At 37.1% G+C, this 17,547-nt stretch overlaps 1 long non-coding RNA gene across 1 annotated transcript; it reads left to right on the top strand.

Annotated features, from left to right (window-relative positions):
- Nucleotides 1-589: 589 nt before the first annotated feature.
- On the top strand, nucleotides 590-16,971 carry LOC131406364 (uncharacterized). The gene is made up of 4 exons (XR_009220120.1): nucleotides 590-711; nucleotides 9,740-9,866; nucleotides 14,852-14,977; nucleotides 16,842-16,971. It is a non-coding gene; the product is annotated as an uncharacterized LOC131406364 (long non-coding RNA).
- The last annotated feature ends 576 nt before the right edge of the window (nucleotides 16,972-17,547 follow it).

The raw sequence follows: 17,547 nt of genomic DNA, 5'->3' as shown, positions 1-17,547 counted from the left end.
TTTTGTCGTTGTAGTTTTCCATTGACCTTAATAACAGGGCATGGTTGTACTGAGATACCCTAAGGGATATTCTGTATACCAGGCATACTGTTCCTTAACTCCACTGTGGAGTAGTTGTCCAATTTCCCATTTGTAGTGACACAGATTATTTAGTTTACCAAACTTTACTCAAACTCTTGAACCCTCTGCTAGGACTATGTATGCACTTCCTTGTAATATCCTCACTGTGAATGCTGCTAAGACAGTTTAACAAGGGTCTCTTATACTCCAGTCTGATCACCCTCAATATCTAACCAGGTTTCTTATTCTCTACCATCTACCGGGTGATAACTGACCAATCTGGCCTGTCTTCATTAAGAATCCTGTTATGTCAGTTTAGCCAAAATCTCCCTTACTCTTCATATTTGCTTTTAGTAATTTTCCATCTACTGAACCCCACGAGGTTCCCTGGCTATAAATTCCCATTTGCCTGTGCTAATTTAGGACTTGATTCTGTTTCTATACTAAGATCTCTTTTCCTCTATTGCAATAGTCCTCAATAAAATTTATTTTTTTCCCTTTAAAACTCTGATTTTTCTTTTACAGTAATAATGTTTCAACTTGGAGAGATCAGATTCAATTTTGGAGCTCCAGACCCCTCACCCAGGATGCAAAGCATGCATGGTGAAAGAATTTGTCCTCACTCCTGACTGTTTCATGGGAGATCCTTGGGTAAGTCCAACTCCTAAACCATTGGCCCAGACAGATGCCACTTGAAACTGGTAGGGAGGGATTTTGATTCATAAGATTTTGAATGTACTCTACAATTTTGATTAGAGTCCTAGACAAACAGGGATGGGTAAGAGTCCTAGGATCCTGTCTAAGAAGTTGTGTTAGAGTCCCAGGCAAGCACAGGCTCTATTAGAGTCCCAGGCTTCTCTGTTCATAGGTATATAGTACCACTAGTTACAAATATGGAAGCTTCTTGTGGACTGAAAACACACCTCTTGAACCCCTGTTGTATGCTCAACCAACTCAATCTACTTTCTTTCTTAATGGTATGATTTTACTAAGAATAATTTGGAACTTCAATGGCTTCTTTGGGAAACTTATAACTCCCAAATGGGCTCCACTAAAACCTTTCCCCCTTCCCGTCAAAGTTTCTCCCCTTTCCTCCACTTACTGCTTTGAATCTTCCCTCCAGTTTCCTTGAGTCCCTTCGTATCTTCCCCTTCATACCCGTGATTCCTCTGTTTCTCTGTCCACCCTGCATGACTTTTCCTTTTCCACTTCAGCCCCATAGCTCCCACAGTCACTTGAACCATAGACCTTCTAACTTAAATCACGGCATCACAAGAGACTAATGGACCCCTGAAAGCAAACACCTGTGGCTGAAAAGAGAAAAAACAAAAAAGGCTAATTGGAAACATAACTTGATGTTTTGTCCCCTCATATGGATTTGAAGACATCCAGACAGCTGCTAAATATTTCCTCAGTTACTGGCCTAAAATTTACTCCATAGCCTCCGTCAGATTACATGTCAGGGCAAAAGAAAATCTTAACAGTCTGCTTCGCATTATTTGTATACAGATAACTTTAGCCCCCTGGCACAAACAGAATCCAGATAAAAATATTAGGTGGTGATAAATAAGTGAAATTCTATTGCCATATTTTATTGAGTCGGGGCTAAAATTTTAGAATGAAAGCTCTAAGATGTCTATTTGCATCTGTCTGTAAATTTCTGTATGTATGTGTGCGTGTATGTTATGTATGTGTGACATTTTCTACCTCTGGATGATATTGCTAAATTAATTCATAAAATCTCTTAAAGGAGATATACTCAAATTGACTTAGAGATAAGTAAGTGCTCCTATAAATTAAATATTCCTAAAATATAGAAATAAATAAATATAGAAATAAATCTAATTTTTTAAAGTTCCTTTGAGATAATTTTGTTAAATAAAGCTAGTTTTAAAAATTATTGTTGCATGAAAACAGGCATGTCTTCAAAGTTGTCAGCATTAAATGCAATGCAGACATAATTTTTTTAATCTATGTTTAGTAGTAAAACAAGCTTGTGTTATCTCCATTAGGTGTTTAAGATTATAAACCTAAAAATACAACCAGTGGTAAAATGTAATTTAAAAATGAGTTGCTTGATATATGTCAATCACTGCAGAAAATTGAGAAGAAAAAAAGGAACAAACATATGTTTAAGTTTTTATGTTATTTGCTCTTAGATTTTGTAAATACTTGCTAAATTTGTCAGCTAGAAAAATAACTTAGGATGGTGGCTATATTTGTTTGTTTAGCTCATGTAATGTTCATGATCAATTCAAATATAATTGTTAAGAACAAGTGAATTAAATAGATGTTAGTGGGATAAAATTTTATAAATGAACTTTTTAACAGTGATTTTTATATTATATGTCAACTTAAAAATAATTCCACAAAGCTTTTTGGTAACTTGAAATCTTAAAGCTATACTAAGTTAAGGTAAATAATTGATATTTGTTGAATATCTCCATTTCCAAATGAGATGAAATATTGAAATATTAATTGCTGAAGATCAGTTTATCAACTTTAGGTATTTTTATAAAGTATAGAGAAAGTAAATATATTTGGGTCTGTTAATAAACATGATATTTGTACTATGAAAAGTCAATACCTCTAGAAATTATAAAATGATATATTCATAAATTTGCCTTAGAATGATAATATGTGGCAGACAGTTAAAAATTGCTGAAGTCCTAGTTTTCCCTAAAAAGAAAGATGAATAAGGGTTAAAAATTCTAATCAACATTTGCAAAAATGACACTACTGTGACTAACAAGGACAAATTTTTTAAAAACCCTCAGTATGCAGGGAAATAAGATGTGTTTTTGAAAAGAAAAGATATGAAGAATGCATTTTTGTTAACAGTCAAGAAGAGTAACTTTGTCCTAAACCAGAATGACTGGTTATTGCAGAATGAAAAAGTTGAAAACAGTAAGACAAAAAAATGAATGGATATTTAAAAAGAAAAAAAAAGTTTTGGAATGTTTGGAAAAGGAATGTTATCTTGTGTGCTCAATGCTGGAAGATTGGATGAGTTTATTTATTTGGGTGAGATTTTTTTTAATTAGCCTTAAAATGAATAATGCCCTGATGCATATTCAGAATTTGCTTTTCTCTCTACTAAAATAAAGTTTTCTTAGATTAATAGTTTGCTATTAATACGAAACTGTAAAAACGTTTTTCTTTATCTTTTAAATATTCTACCTAGAAAACCAAGACTTTGTGTCTAAATAATGTCTTGTGCTTCATGTTTTCTTCATCAGGTCTTTGATTACTTAAAAACAGAGTCTTCCCAATATTAAAAGAGCTAGATTTTTTTACAACTATGTAACTTTATGTGTTTGCCTTTGAAATCTTTTTTATTGTCTCTTTGGTAAAACGGTAACTTTTGTTTCACAGTGATACTATTTAGTCAAGTGTCAGACTCTTTTGACATTTTTGTCAACTTCCCAAAACAGATTATAAATGGAGTCTTTTAATTCAAACAACATTGAGATTTCCCAGAAGGCCAGTGGAATATTTCAAAGGATTTGACTCTCACCTTGTAAAAGGGAGTTGATAAACAAAATTTGCGGGAGAGTTGTCATATAAGCAGTGATAATAAAGCTTTGTAGGTTAAATGTATATGGATATATTTTACTAATATAGGTATCACAGAAATTATATGAAGTTCATAGAAATTTATCAATACACTCATTGCCTCCTCTGCTGAGGCCCCTCTCTGATAAACATATACTTGGATACATATATCTTCTTGTTTTTTGTTCATTGAAAGTGGTCCATTCATTGTCACCAGTTTTCCAATTATGTTCCTTTCAAGTTACTGACCATCAAGCTAAAGCATTGGCCACAGCCCATGAATCAGTATATAAGCAACTTCTGTCCATTTCTTCTTCCAAACAAAGTAAACAACCAGGTGCAATACCCAAATTTCTGCCAACTAGGAGGATTGCCCTTTGTCACTGTCCTTCAGAGATGTCACTGTCCTTCAGAGATGTCCCAGAGAGGGGCTGTAGTGCTGCAGCTCTCCACTGTCAGGTGCTGACTGCATATTGTGCAGAACCATCTGTAAATCAGGCCCTCTTTTTTTCTTCTTTTGTGAACTGATCTAAGAGAGTTATCCATAAGGTCATAAGTGCAGGTTGGGAAGGAGAAGGCAGTGTAGCAGGTGTAAGGAACATGGGCATTTGAGCCACTCAAATGTAACTTACACATGCTTTCAGGAAGTGCCCAGGCTTAATCACCTATATACCACTTTCATTTCCACACAGTATTTCAGTGCACTCTCAGCTTGATGACTTGCTAGATCAGGTAACACCCATTTCATGAGGGACAGCTGCAGTCACATGGTAACTTAGTGGCCCATGGTCAAATATTCAGTGTCTGGTAGACTCGGGTCAAGAGTTGTTTCTCAAAAGTATAGTTATTTCTAAAAAATATAGTAGATAACTGCAGATAATAGCACAACCTTGCTCCAAATTTTTAAATACCTGACCAGTGATTCACCTACTGGGGCTGCAAAAGGCACCAAACAAAAATTCTCTGTCAAAACTGCTAGAACCATTGAGTCTGCCTGAATATATGGATCAAGTGAAAAAGCAGCTTGCATTACAAGCTAGACCAGTCGCAGAGTCATTTCTTGTTTTGGCCCCACTCAAAACTAGCAGCTTTTCAGGTAATTCCATAAATGGACAGAAATCACACACTGAAATGTAGAATGTTTTCTCAAAAATCCCACAAGACATTGTTCCTCTTTCTTGGTTGTAGGAGGGGCCAGATGCAAAAACTTAGAAGGAATATGTGGACAATTCTCACACCACTGGACTCCTAGAAATTTTACTAAGATAGAAGTCCTTGATTTTAATCAGAATTATTCCATATCCTCTGACACACAAATGTCTTACCAATGTGTCTAGAGAAGTTGCTCTTCCTGCTCACTCGATGCAATCAGCATAATGTTGTAAATGTAATAGACCGACGTGATATCTTTTGGAAGGGAAAGATAATCAAGGTCTCTGAAAATTTAAGTTGTGGCATAGTGCTGGAGAATTAATATGCCTCTGAAGTAGGACCATGAAAGTATACTGCTTCCTTTACCAACTGAAATAAAATTGTTTCAGATGGAGATTAAGGAAAGAGTGAAGAAAAAAGAATTTTCCAGATCAATAGCTGCATACATGGTACTAGGGGTGTATGAATTTGCTCAAGCAATTAAACAACATTTGGTACAGCAGCTGCAGTTCAAGTCACCACTTGGTTAAGCTTGTGATACTCCGTTGTCTTTCTCCAAGTTCATCTGTTTTATGGACAGGCAAAATACAAGAGTTGAATGGGGATTGGTGGGAATCAATACCTCTGCATTTCAAAGATTTGACGGTGGCACAAATCTCTGCAATCACTGTAGGAATGTGGTATTGCTTTTGATTAACTACTTTCCTTGGTATAGGTAGTTTTAATAGCTTACATTTGGCCTCTCTCATCATGATAGCACTCACCCCTCAGGTCACTGAACCAATGTGTGGATACTGTCACCTGCGGAATATTCTATTCCAATTATGCATTCTAGAATTGGGGAAATAGCCACAGGATAGGTCCAGGGATCCACTGGACTTACTGAGAGATGGAACTGAGCTCAAATTCTATTCGTCAGCTACCTTTCAAAAGTCCCTGCTCTGACAGGAAGGCCACAGTGAAGTTTTGGTCTGCCAGAAACCAAGTAAGATCAGAGCCAGTGTCCAGTATCCCCTAATTTGCTGCGTGTTTCCTTTCTCCCAATACACAATTACTTTAGTAAAAGGCAGTAGGTCCCTTTGGGGAAGGCTGTGAGAAAGAGAAATGGTATATTTTTTTTGGTAATGTACTGGTGTCCTTCGTGCAGGGGATCTTGTCACCTCTTCGTTCAAGGGGTTCTGGTTCTATAAACTAGCTCATGTCTGCAAATCAATTGAGGGACTTAGACTGTCTATTTTTATGATCAATATAAACTTTTTTTCAGTTGACCTAAAAATTTTCTGCTTATACTGATGAAGTAAGTATTTAGTAGACTTTGTATGTCTTTTCTTATAGAAACACCATGATTAACTAGTCAATGCCATATATCTGTGCTAGTCAGACTATTCTGATTGCTGCTTTGACTCTGAAGTTCATTATAGTAACCACAACACCTTGCCTTTGGATGTTGAGTAAAGCCTCTTGGCCCTTGCCACTCTGGAATCCAATTACTCTAACTTTTAGATTTTCCAAGTGAGTTGATGCAATTTTCATTTTAACATCTGGCCTACAGAAAACAGCAATCACTGAGTTCTTCAAGGATTCTGGGGTTTCACCCCCAAATTTCTTCATTAAAGTATTGGTGAAAGTTGTGTCTCTTGGAGACTCCTAGTTTGGTTGAGTAGGTCTTAAATGACAAATCCACTCTAACATTTCATTGTCCCTAAGCTTTTGCGTCCCTTCCTCTACATTGAACTAAGGGAGATCCAGCATTTCCATTGCTCATCATAGGCCATCCTTTGATCCACACTTCAGCCAACCAACTCAATAAATTGTTAAAGCTCTTTGTAAGTCTCCATGCTGCACATTAAATGCAGAATCTCTGCTTAGGGTGCCCATATCAAAAAATTCGTCATGTTCCAACTTTATATCCCATCCACCATTACCCCACACTCTTGATATCTATTGCCTCACATATTACCAGATTTCTGCTTGTATAATTTAGAAAATTCAAGTAATTCTTTAAGACTATAGTGCATCTTATCATGGGCCAAACTTTGTATCTCACCTTTATGTCCCTGATAAAACTTGAGACTAGTCATAAGTGGCAGCTGCCTAAGGAGAGTCCATTGCTGTTTCCTCAAGCAGTGCAGAGTTAATGCCCTGAGATGGAGGTGTAAAGTCTGATACTACTGTGGATTGGGTGTCTGCTACCACTTGGGTGGGAGGCCACTTCCACTTGCAAAGAAGACTCCTCAGGAATTAGGGGTTCAATGTCATCTGCTTCATCAGGGTCTTCCCACACAGCTTCATTCCACATTACAGGATCCCATTCTTTTTCAATCAGTGCCCTCACTTTAATAGTAACACTCTAGGAGTCTTGGATTCCAAGTTGAATTGAAATTCAGGAAATCACAGTTTGATTTTCAGCAATTTTAGCCCTGACAAGAGATAAGTCTCTCCCTTAGTGGACACCTAGAAGTTCTTATCATTTATGCAACTTTTTAGCTGAGAATTCAAATCTTAGAGCTCATTTTTTTCTTCTAGAAAATTTCCAGCAACATATGGAAGAACTAACTAACATCATTAAATTCCTTAGTTTTTCAAAAATGTTTGAAAGTATCATAAACAGAGTTACTTAGTTTCTTGCTTCTTATAAGAGTTTAATTAGGAATATCCAAAGCAGATATTTTGTGTATCTCTAAAGTTCTCACCATGAACTATCAGTGCTCTCTTTATTACTGAAAGTAATAAACCTCCTTTAATAATATTAGAGAACCAATTCCAGGACCCCAGAAGTAATTTAAAAAACATATCTTTAAAATTCTGTTCAACTAGAACCTCTCTCAATGTCAAAATACGTAGAAGTCAAGTTTCTGGGAAAAAAAACTGAGCAAGTAAGATATATATATATACACTTAGATAAATTGGTAGATATATAGATAGATATATAGATGTTAGATAGATGATAGATAGATAGGTATATGGATAGTTGATAGATATAGATAGATGGGTGTGTAGATAGATAGATAGATAGATAGATAGATAGATAGATAGATAGATAGATAGAAGAGATTTATTATAGGAATTAGCTCAGGCATTTATGGAGGCTGAGAAGTCCCACAATGTGACATCTGTAAGCTGGAGAATGAGGAAATCCTGCGAAGTTAATTCAGTCTAAGTCTGAAAAACTAAGAACCGTGGCACCCAGGGACTCCTAGTCCCAGGCCCAAGGCCTAAGAATCAGGGGGATTCTGCTTAAGTTTCATCGCCCCCACACCCAAAAATCAGAAACTCTTATGTGAGAGAGCAAGAAAAGATGGATGTCCCAGCTCAAAAGAGGAGAAGGAATTGGCCCTCTCTTCACCTTTTTGTTCTCTCCTGGCCCTCAATTGATTAGATGCTGCCTATCAGCATTGGTGAGGGCAGATGTCTTTACTGAGTCTTCTGATCAAAGCTTCCAGAAACACCCCTCGACACAGGGACACCCAAAAATAATGTTTTACCAGCTATATGGACATCCCTTAGTCACATCAAGTTGACACAAAATTAACCATCACATGTCCACCACTCATCAACTTGACACCTATACACATTGCCTTAAAACATACTTAAGCTCCAAATAAAAACAACAACAAAGTCATAATTCTGCCTAATATGATACAGCTATCTGATTATAACCAAAAACGCAATAACCCCTTCCCCAGAAGAGGAAGTAAAGTCCTTGAATGATGTTTGCTCCTCTCCTAGATATCCCATAACATATAGTATGATGTAAAATTCATGATATTTAAATACCATAATATAAAGCCATACATCCCATGTGCATGATAAGGGAATAAGAGAGGATAGAAAAATATATTTGCTTAATATATGTATGTATACATGCAAACATATTTATAACAAAATAACGGGGAAATACTCATGACAATTATGGTCCTTTTTTCTTGAACTGGTCATGAGTTTGTAGCTGGATTCATAACTACTTTCTTCTGCTACCCATTCTGTATTTCCTTTGCCTCAACAAGCAACTCAACTGGTTCTGGGTCATTACTGGTGATGTGACCCAAACTTTCATTCCTAAAGAGTCTGGGCCATTGCTAGTCCTGCTTGGATTAGGTTGTGGTAGTGTTCCATTGACCTTAATAATAGGACATTGTAATACTAAGAGACTCTAAGGAATCTCCTGTGTTTCAAACATACTCTCCCCTACCTGCATTGTAGAGTAGCACTCCAATTTCACCTTAATAGTGACAAAGATTCTTTGCTTGACTGAATGTTAATCAGGATCCTGAACCATCCCGTAATCGTATTTGTGCACTTCCTTATAATATCCTTAGTCAAAACTCTGCTAAGTCAGTATATCAAGAGTCTCTTATCATCCATCCTCCATGTCTGATCACCCTTGATATCTAATCAGGTTTCTTATCTTTCATCATCCACCAGATGATGGCTAATCAACCTGGCCTATCTTCAGCAAGAATCCTGTTAGGTCAGTTTAGATAGAATTCCCCCTTACTCTTAATGCTTCTTTTATTAATTTTCCATCCACTGAACCCAAGAGGCTCTTTGGCTATAAGTTCATACTTGCCCATGCTGTATTCAAAATTGAGCCTGGTTCTGGGGCCGGCCCGGTGGCGCAAGCGGTTAAGTGCGCGCGCTCCGCTGCGGCGGCCCGGGGTTCGCTGGTTCGGATCCCGGGCGCGCACCGACGCACTGCTTGGTAAGCCATGCTGTGGCGGCGTCCCATATAAAGTGGAGGAAGATGGGCACCGATGTTAGCCCAGGGCCGTCTTCCTCAGCAAAAAAAAAAAAAAAAAAAAGAGGAGGATTGGCGGATGTTAGCTCAGGGCTGATCTCCTCACAAAAAAAAAAAAAATTAAAATTGAGCCTGGTTCTATGTTGAGGTCTTTTTTACCCTATTGCAATGGTCCTGAATAAAATCTGTTTTTATCTATTTAACTACTACCCAGCTATGATTTTTCTTTGACAGTTATGGCACCACTACTTGGATAAGATCATATTCATCACTCAAACCCCGGACCCTTCACCCAAGACTCAAAATATGCACCTTTGGAGCCTCTGTCTTCACTGCTGACTGATTGATCAAGGATCTATTGGTGAGTCTTACTGCTAAACCGTTTCTATAGGAATGTCCTTTGAAACTGATAGGGACATATTTTGATTCTTAAGATTTTGAGTGTACTCTGGAACCTGGGTTAAAGTCCCAGACAAACAGAGTCTGGGTTAGACTCCTGGGTTTCACAGGAGCAAAAAATATTATATGCCATATAAATAAATAATTTTCCTTATCAAATGAATTCTCATCAGAACTATAGCAAAGGCCATTTTAAGTCATTTGTCATTCACAGACTGTGATTGTTTGACTTTGATATTTCTCTCAAAGTATTTATAATCAGCTACAGTAAAGAATACTCCATGGTGGTGTCGGGGGAAGAGGGAGAATCTCCCTCTGCCCTTTCCCTTAAGGTTCTTCTGGCTGGCCAAATAATCAACAAGACAGGTTAGCAGGAGAAAATAATACCAAGTTTAATAACATGTATACATGGGAGAAACTCAGAAATGAGCAACTCACCCCTCTGTCTAAGCTGCTTGCTTAAGTATTGCAGCTAAAGGCGAAGGAACGTGTTGGGGGTGGGTAGTGGCCTGGGACTTCAGAGGGCAGAAGGACAATTCTTTTCAGGGTCATCTATTGATAATTTAGTCAGGGAGAGATAGAGTTTTTTGATAAAAGGGGCTTGGTGCCCCTCCCATTGCAACATCTATTTTACATTATCTTTATAGCCATCATGATAGAAGATCTGTTCCAGGAATGAGCCACCATGCCAGATTCTCTAGGCAGTTAGTGGGGGAGGTCAAATATCCTTATTGTCTTCAGCTCGAAATAATCCGCATACCAGAGTGGTGCTTCCTGGGGCAGCTTGCCCTGAGCACCATCAGTGGCATCATGGGAATGACTTTGAGACATGCCTCTAGGCTGAGTAAGAATTTGCAAAAGTAATGAAGAAGCTGATGGATTCATAAAACTGCTAACCCAAGGTCTAGCAGAATAAGAATTAATTATACGGGCCTGAAAGAACTTATGAGAACCATTGTGATTTTTAATGAATTTGTTTGAAACATTGCTGGTTTTAAATGTTTATTCAAGATTAAAGGAAATCTTATCCTCAAGCTATGTGTAACTGACAGCAATTTGATAAAGTATACCTTTGTGAACAAAGATGCCATAATTACTTTCTCTTCCTACATGATCTCCCAGAATTTGAAAACTCTTAGTGTGCATTCTTATTTTTGTGTAAATATAATTACTTTTATAAATTCAATAAGAATCTGTTCTCCTTGTAACAGGACACTATTGGAAACTCTGGTTATATTACCAAGGTCTTGACTAGAATATCATTTTGAGAATAATGTGTATCAAATAAAATATGACCAGGCAGCTATAAGGAAATAAGGTTGACTTTAAGGAGCCAATGCTTATAAACATCATTATGGAAAAACCAGCCTGAACATTTCTTGTAAGATTTCCCACCTTACATGTCAATAAGGAAGGTCACTTTCTGGAATGCCCAGGTCTCAGGATATTTTCAGGATCCCTAGAGGAGGAGAGGAATTTACTCAAATCTATAGGTTTTGCAGGTGAAATCTGATGGCAAGCTCTTGGCATGCTTTTCAATCCTGGAGAGGCTTTGAAAAGTCCAAATCTGAGATTCCTTATGAATAGTTCCAGCAGAGCAAACTCAAGAGACCTAGGTGGTCAATCATTATTCTTGCTGCACTTATGTAAATAACCAGGGTTTAATGGGACTAGACTTATTGGCAAACAAATTAGTCTTATTTTAATTATCTCTGATTGAATGATGGTGACTGTAGAGAGAAAAATTGTGTTTCAATGGAAAATCGTAATATACCCTTTTGGGTTCCATCTTGCAAATTTTGCCAATCCATGCCAAAGCCTGAATTTTTCTACTTCCCCATGCCTACCTTGTCTTGGTGGTTGTGATAACATTTTGTCACTGCCACCTGAAATCAAATTACTCCTACTCATTTATATTATCCAAAAATGTAGCTGTGGTACCACTATTAAATGCTGTCCTATACACAAGAGAAATCACAAAGCTCATCAATGATATGGGGCCCCCCCCTTAAAAGTACTGCTGGAAGGTATGTCTTCTGGATCTACCCTGTGTGGGTGTGTAGGCTTTAAATGACAAATCTACTGTAGCATTACCTTGTCCCTGAGCATTGGAATACTTTCCTCTATATTAAACACAGATCTGGCATTTCCGTTTTGCTCACAGTGGGCCATCTTTTGATCCATTTTTCAGCCACCATCCCAACAAACTGTTAGAACTCTTTCTAACTTCCCACCCTGCAACATCAAATGCAAAATCTTTGCTTCATAAGCCCACATAAATGAATTTGGTTGATCCAATTTTATGTTTCTTTCACCATTATCCTATACCCTTAATATCCATTCTCATACATAGTCCCCAGATTTCTGCTTGTATAAATTAGAAAACTCAGTTTTTTCTTTTGGAGCATAGTGCAGCTCCTAATGGATCACATTTATGCACCTCACTCTTTGAGGCTTGCTGTTAGTTGAGTCTGTTCATAAGTGGCAACTGCCTCAGGAGGCCATTGACATTACTCAGATGATGCAGGGCTAATCCCCTCAGATGGAGGTAGAAAGGCTGATTCCTCTGTGGATTGGGAGGCTGCTCCAGGTAGGGATGGGAAGACCACTTTTGCTTGTGGTAAAGAGACCACATAATCTGGGAGTGTGAGTCCACCTAAATTGGCAAAAAAGACTCCTCAGAATTTAGGAGATTAATATCTCCAGCTTCATCAGGATCCTCCACATTTTTTTATGCCACTTTATAGGATAATAGTCTTTAACAATCCGTGCCCTGGCTTTACGTGGACACCCTAGGTATATGGGAGTTGAACTTACTTTGAAATGTATCCAATCACAGAACCGTACCAATTTCAACCCTGACAGAGATAAAGATCTCCCTCAAGATACTACACGGTTTCTAGGTCATTGATGCAAGCTTGTTCCGAGAATCAGAATATCTGAGTTTGTCCTTTTCTTTTACCACTTTGTCCAGCAACATTAGAAGGAACAAACCAATATCATTATATTTCTTAGTTTTTCAAAAGTAACATAAGCAAAGTTACTTCACTACTTGCTGCTTATAAGTGGTTGATTAGGAACATCCATTGCAGATATTTTAAATTTCTCTATAAATAGGCAGGACCATGGAAAATAGTGCTTTGTTTACTACTGGAAATAGAGTCACTAATGTCTTTAAATCTAATCAAATTAGAAAGCAGTTCCAGAAACCCTAGAACCAATTCAGAAAACTCATCTTTAACATATTTTTCTCTAGAACTTCTCTCCATACCAAAATCTGTTTCAGGGTTCTCCACAAAAAAAAAAAAAAAAAAAACAAAAAAAAAAAAAAAAAAAAAAAACAGAACTTATAGGATAGATACCTAATAGGCAGAAGATAAGCAGGTAGATATACAAGGACACATACTATAGAAATTGGCTCAAGTGGTTATGGAGGACAGATGTCCCACAACATTCCACATGCTAGCTAGAGAACCAGGAAAGCCAGTGGTATAATTCAGTTTGAGTCCAAAGGCCTGAAAAACAGGGGAGCTGATGGTGTAAGTCTTACTCCTAACACAAAGGCGTTGAATGAGGGGACCCTAGGTGTAAGTCCCAGAGTTCAAAGAAAGGCCTGATGAGCAAGAGCTCTGATGTCTGGGGGCAGGAAAAGATAGACATCCAATCTCAAGGAGAAAAGAAAGAATTTTCCCTTCTTTTGCCTTTTTGTTCTATTGTGGCCCTTTATTTGATTGAATGATACTCTCCCACATTGTTGAGGGAAGATCTCTTTACTGAGTCACTGAATCAAATGCTAATCCCATCCAGAAACATCCTCACCGATGCACTCAGAAGTACTGTTTTACCATCATGTACTTCTGTTAGCCTTGTCAAGTTGACACATAAAATTAACCATCATAATTCCATCACATCAACTTGACACCTATACACATCACCTTTGACTGTACTTAATCTTCAAATAAATACAATAACAAGGTCATAATTCTTCCTACCATGATACAAGTAACTTGTGTACTACCAAAAACACACTAAGAGGGGTAAAGAGGAGGTAAAGTCCTTGAGTGACGTATATTCTTCTCCTTGATATCCCATAAAAAAGACAATTGCTGTGTATGTATATATTCACATAAACACACACACACACACGTAAACATAGCAAAATTAGGAGGAAATACTCATGACAATTACAGTTCTCATTTTTGTAAATGGCCACTTAGTCATAGCTAGATTTATAACTCCTTTCTTCTGCTAACCATTTTGTGTTCCCTTTTCATCAGAAGCATCTCAGCTGGTGGTAGTTTTTTAGCTGGTGGGGTGACTCAAAACTTAATCCCTGAAGGGTCTGGGTCCTTAGTAGTCCTGCTTTCCTGCTTGGACTGGGTTGTAATTTAGTTGTAAAATAGTAAGAGAAACCCTAAGGGATACCCTGTATTCCAGACACACGCTTCCTTCACTCCATTGTGGAGTAGTTTGTTTCGATTTCTCCTTGGTAGTGACATAGACTCTTTGCTTCACCAAACTGTGGTCAGGTTCCTGAAGGTTCTTCTAAGCCAATCAGTGTACTTCCTTTTAAAATCCTTAGTATAAACCCTGCTAAATCAGCTTAGCAACAGTCTCTTATATGATCCTCCATATTTCATCACCCTTAATATCTAATCTCGTTTCTCATCTTCCACTATCCACCTAGTAATGACTAGTCAACCTGGCCTGACTTCAGTAAGAATCCTATTAGGTTTGTTTAGCCAGAATCCCCCTTACCCTTGACATTTGCTCTTAGTAATTTTCCATCCACTGAACCCCACCAGGCTCCCTGACTATAAAATCCAACTTGCCCATGCTGTATTTAGAATTGAGCTGTTTCCATACTGAGATATCTCTTCACCTATTGTAATAGTCCTGAATAAAATTTTGTTTTACCCCTTTAAAACTCTGGTTCTTCTTTGACAGTTATAATGCTGCAACTCTGAGAGTACAGATTCATCACTGGAGCCCTGGAGCCCTCACTCAGGATGCTGGGTGTGAAACTTTGAAGACGTTGTCTTCATTCCTGACTAATTTCTTGAGGATCTTTTGGTGAGCACACTCCTAAATGATTGGTTCAGACAAATATCCCTTGAATATGGTAGGAAGATATTTTGATTCATAAGTTTTGGAGTATGTTTTAGAATATGTGTTAGAGTCTTAGAAAAACAGAGGCTGGGTAAGAGTCCTAGATTTCTCTCTAAGTAGCTGGGTTACCATCACAAGCAAGCTTAAGCTGTGATAGAATCCCAGGCAAACAGGAGTTGGGTTAGAGAGCCAAACTTCTCTGTTCATAACTATAGTGTTACCATTATTTAAGAACTTGAGAGTGTCTCAGTAGACTAAAAACTCCATTCGTGAACCCTTGATGAGTATATGCTCCACCAACACTGTTCACTTCCTTTCTTGTTAGCATGATTTTACTAAGAATAATTTTGAACTCCAATGGCCTCTTGGAGAAACTTAAGATCTTCCAATGTGGCTCCTTAAACCTCTCTCTTTCTATCACGGATGCTCCTGCTTCCTCCTTTTACTGCTTTGGATCTTCTCTCCAATTCACTTGAATCCTCTAATATGTCCCATTCAAACTCCTACGTCCTCCATCCTTCTGTCCACCCTGCCAGACTTTTCCTCTCCCATATCAGCCCCTTCGCACCCTACTCTCACTTGAGCTTTATGCCCCTACCCTCCAGCAAGGGCTCAAAGGACTAAGGACTCCCACATGCAATCACTAGAGGCTGGTAAGAGAAAAAAGCCTATTAGAAAACAGAACTGAATGTTCTGTCCCCTCAGCTGGGCTTTGGAGACATCCAGACAGCTACTAGATATTTCGTTAGTCAAATTTACTCCACAGCCTCCATCAGGTCAAAAGAATATTTTAGAAGTCTCCCCCAATTTATTGATAACCAGCTAACCTTAACTTGTCCCATTTGTCAGAAACGCAATTCAGATGAAAATATAAAGTAGATATAAACCTCTGATATTGTATTACTATGTTTTAGTTTCACGGCTAAAAAATTTTTAATGAAAGCTGTAAGATGTCTTTTTCCCTCTGTAATTTTATGTATGCTTATGTATGTATGTAGTATTCATGTGTTTCATGGATATGGGTTTTTTCTATGTCTGGATCATATTATAAATTAATTTATAAAATCTTTTAATGGAGTTGTATTCAAATTGGCTTAGAGATAAACGAGTGCTTCTATAAATTAGGTATTCCTATAACACTCAGAAATAAAGAAACATCATTTTTTTTTATGTTTCCTTGATCTGGGACAAGGTTTTGTAAATAAAGCTAGTTTGAAAAATTGTTGGTAAAATAAAAACAGGCATGTCTTCATAGTTAACAGCATTAAATATAGTGCAAACATACTTTTTTTTCTACCTAGGTTTACTAGTCAAACAAGCTTAAGCTATCTTTCTAGATGGTTAAATTATAAAACTATAAATCTAACCAAGAAAAAAAAAGTATACAATAAAAGTCAGTTGCTTGATGCATTTCAAGCCTGGTATTCAAGAAAAAAAAAAGAAAAACAAAGAGGAAAGAACTATACATCTAACTCTAAGTTCTTTGCTTCTGTAATTTTTTTGATAGTTGCTTAATTTGTCAACAAGAAAAATAACATCATAAGATATCTAGATTTGTTTGGTTACCTCATGAAATTTTTATGGTCACTTCAAGCATAATTATTAAGGACAAGTGAATTAAATAAATGTAAGTGGGATAAAATATTAAAAATTAGATTTTAAAAATAGATGTTTTATAATATGTTTACTTAAAAATAGTTCCACAGACCTTTTGATAACTTTAAACTTTATCACCAAACTGAGTAATGGTAAATAATACTGTTTTTTTTAATGTTTGTTTTCAAGATTTAAGTAAACCTTTTTCTCTTACTCTATGTGTAACTTACAGATTTGGTAAAGTAATCCTTTGTGAACAAAGATGTAACATTTACATTTTTCCTGCCTGATCTGCTACAATTTGGAAATTCTTAGTGAGTATTCTTATTTATATTGCAATAAAATTATTTGCATAAATTCAATCTGAATCTCATCTCCTCATAACAGGACACAATTGAAAATATTGGTTATAATACCAAGGCTTTGACTGTAATGTCATATTTGATAACAATGTGCATTGAATCACATATGACCCAAGAGCTTTAAGGACTAATTGACTTTAGGGAGCTAACATTTTTAAAGCTTCATTTGGAAAAACTGGCCCACATCTTGCTAATAGTGTTCCCTTCCTTGCAGGGGAGTAAGGATGGTCTCTTTCTGGCAGGCCAAAGGACCTCAGGGTATTTTGGAGAACATGAGGAAAAGGAGTTCAGCCAAATCTAGGTATCGCAGGCAAAAGCTTGTGACAATTTCTTAGCTTCTCTTCCTAGCCTGAGAGGCTTTGAAACGTCTAATCTGAGATCCTTATGAAAAGTCCCAGCAAAGCAAACTCAAAAGACCTATGTGGCCAATCACTATTCTTGCTGCACTCATTTAGTAATCAGGCCAAAGTTAATGAGACTACATATTTAGCAAACAAATTAATCTGACATTGATTCTTTCTGGTAGAACAGGTGGTGACTATAGAAAGGAAAATTATGTTTCAATGGAAAACTATA

Source organism: Diceros bicornis, chromosome 5 (genome assembly GCF_020826845.1).
Source record: "Diceros bicornis minor isolate mBicDic1 chromosome 5, mDicBic1.mat.cur, whole genome shotgun sequence".
In the NCBI taxonomy this organism is placed as follows: Eukaryota; Metazoa; Chordata; class Mammalia; order Perissodactyla; family Rhinocerotidae; genus Diceros; species Diceros bicornis.
Note: the sequence above shows the minus strand (reverse complement) of the source record. Positions and strands in the feature narration are given on the sequence as shown.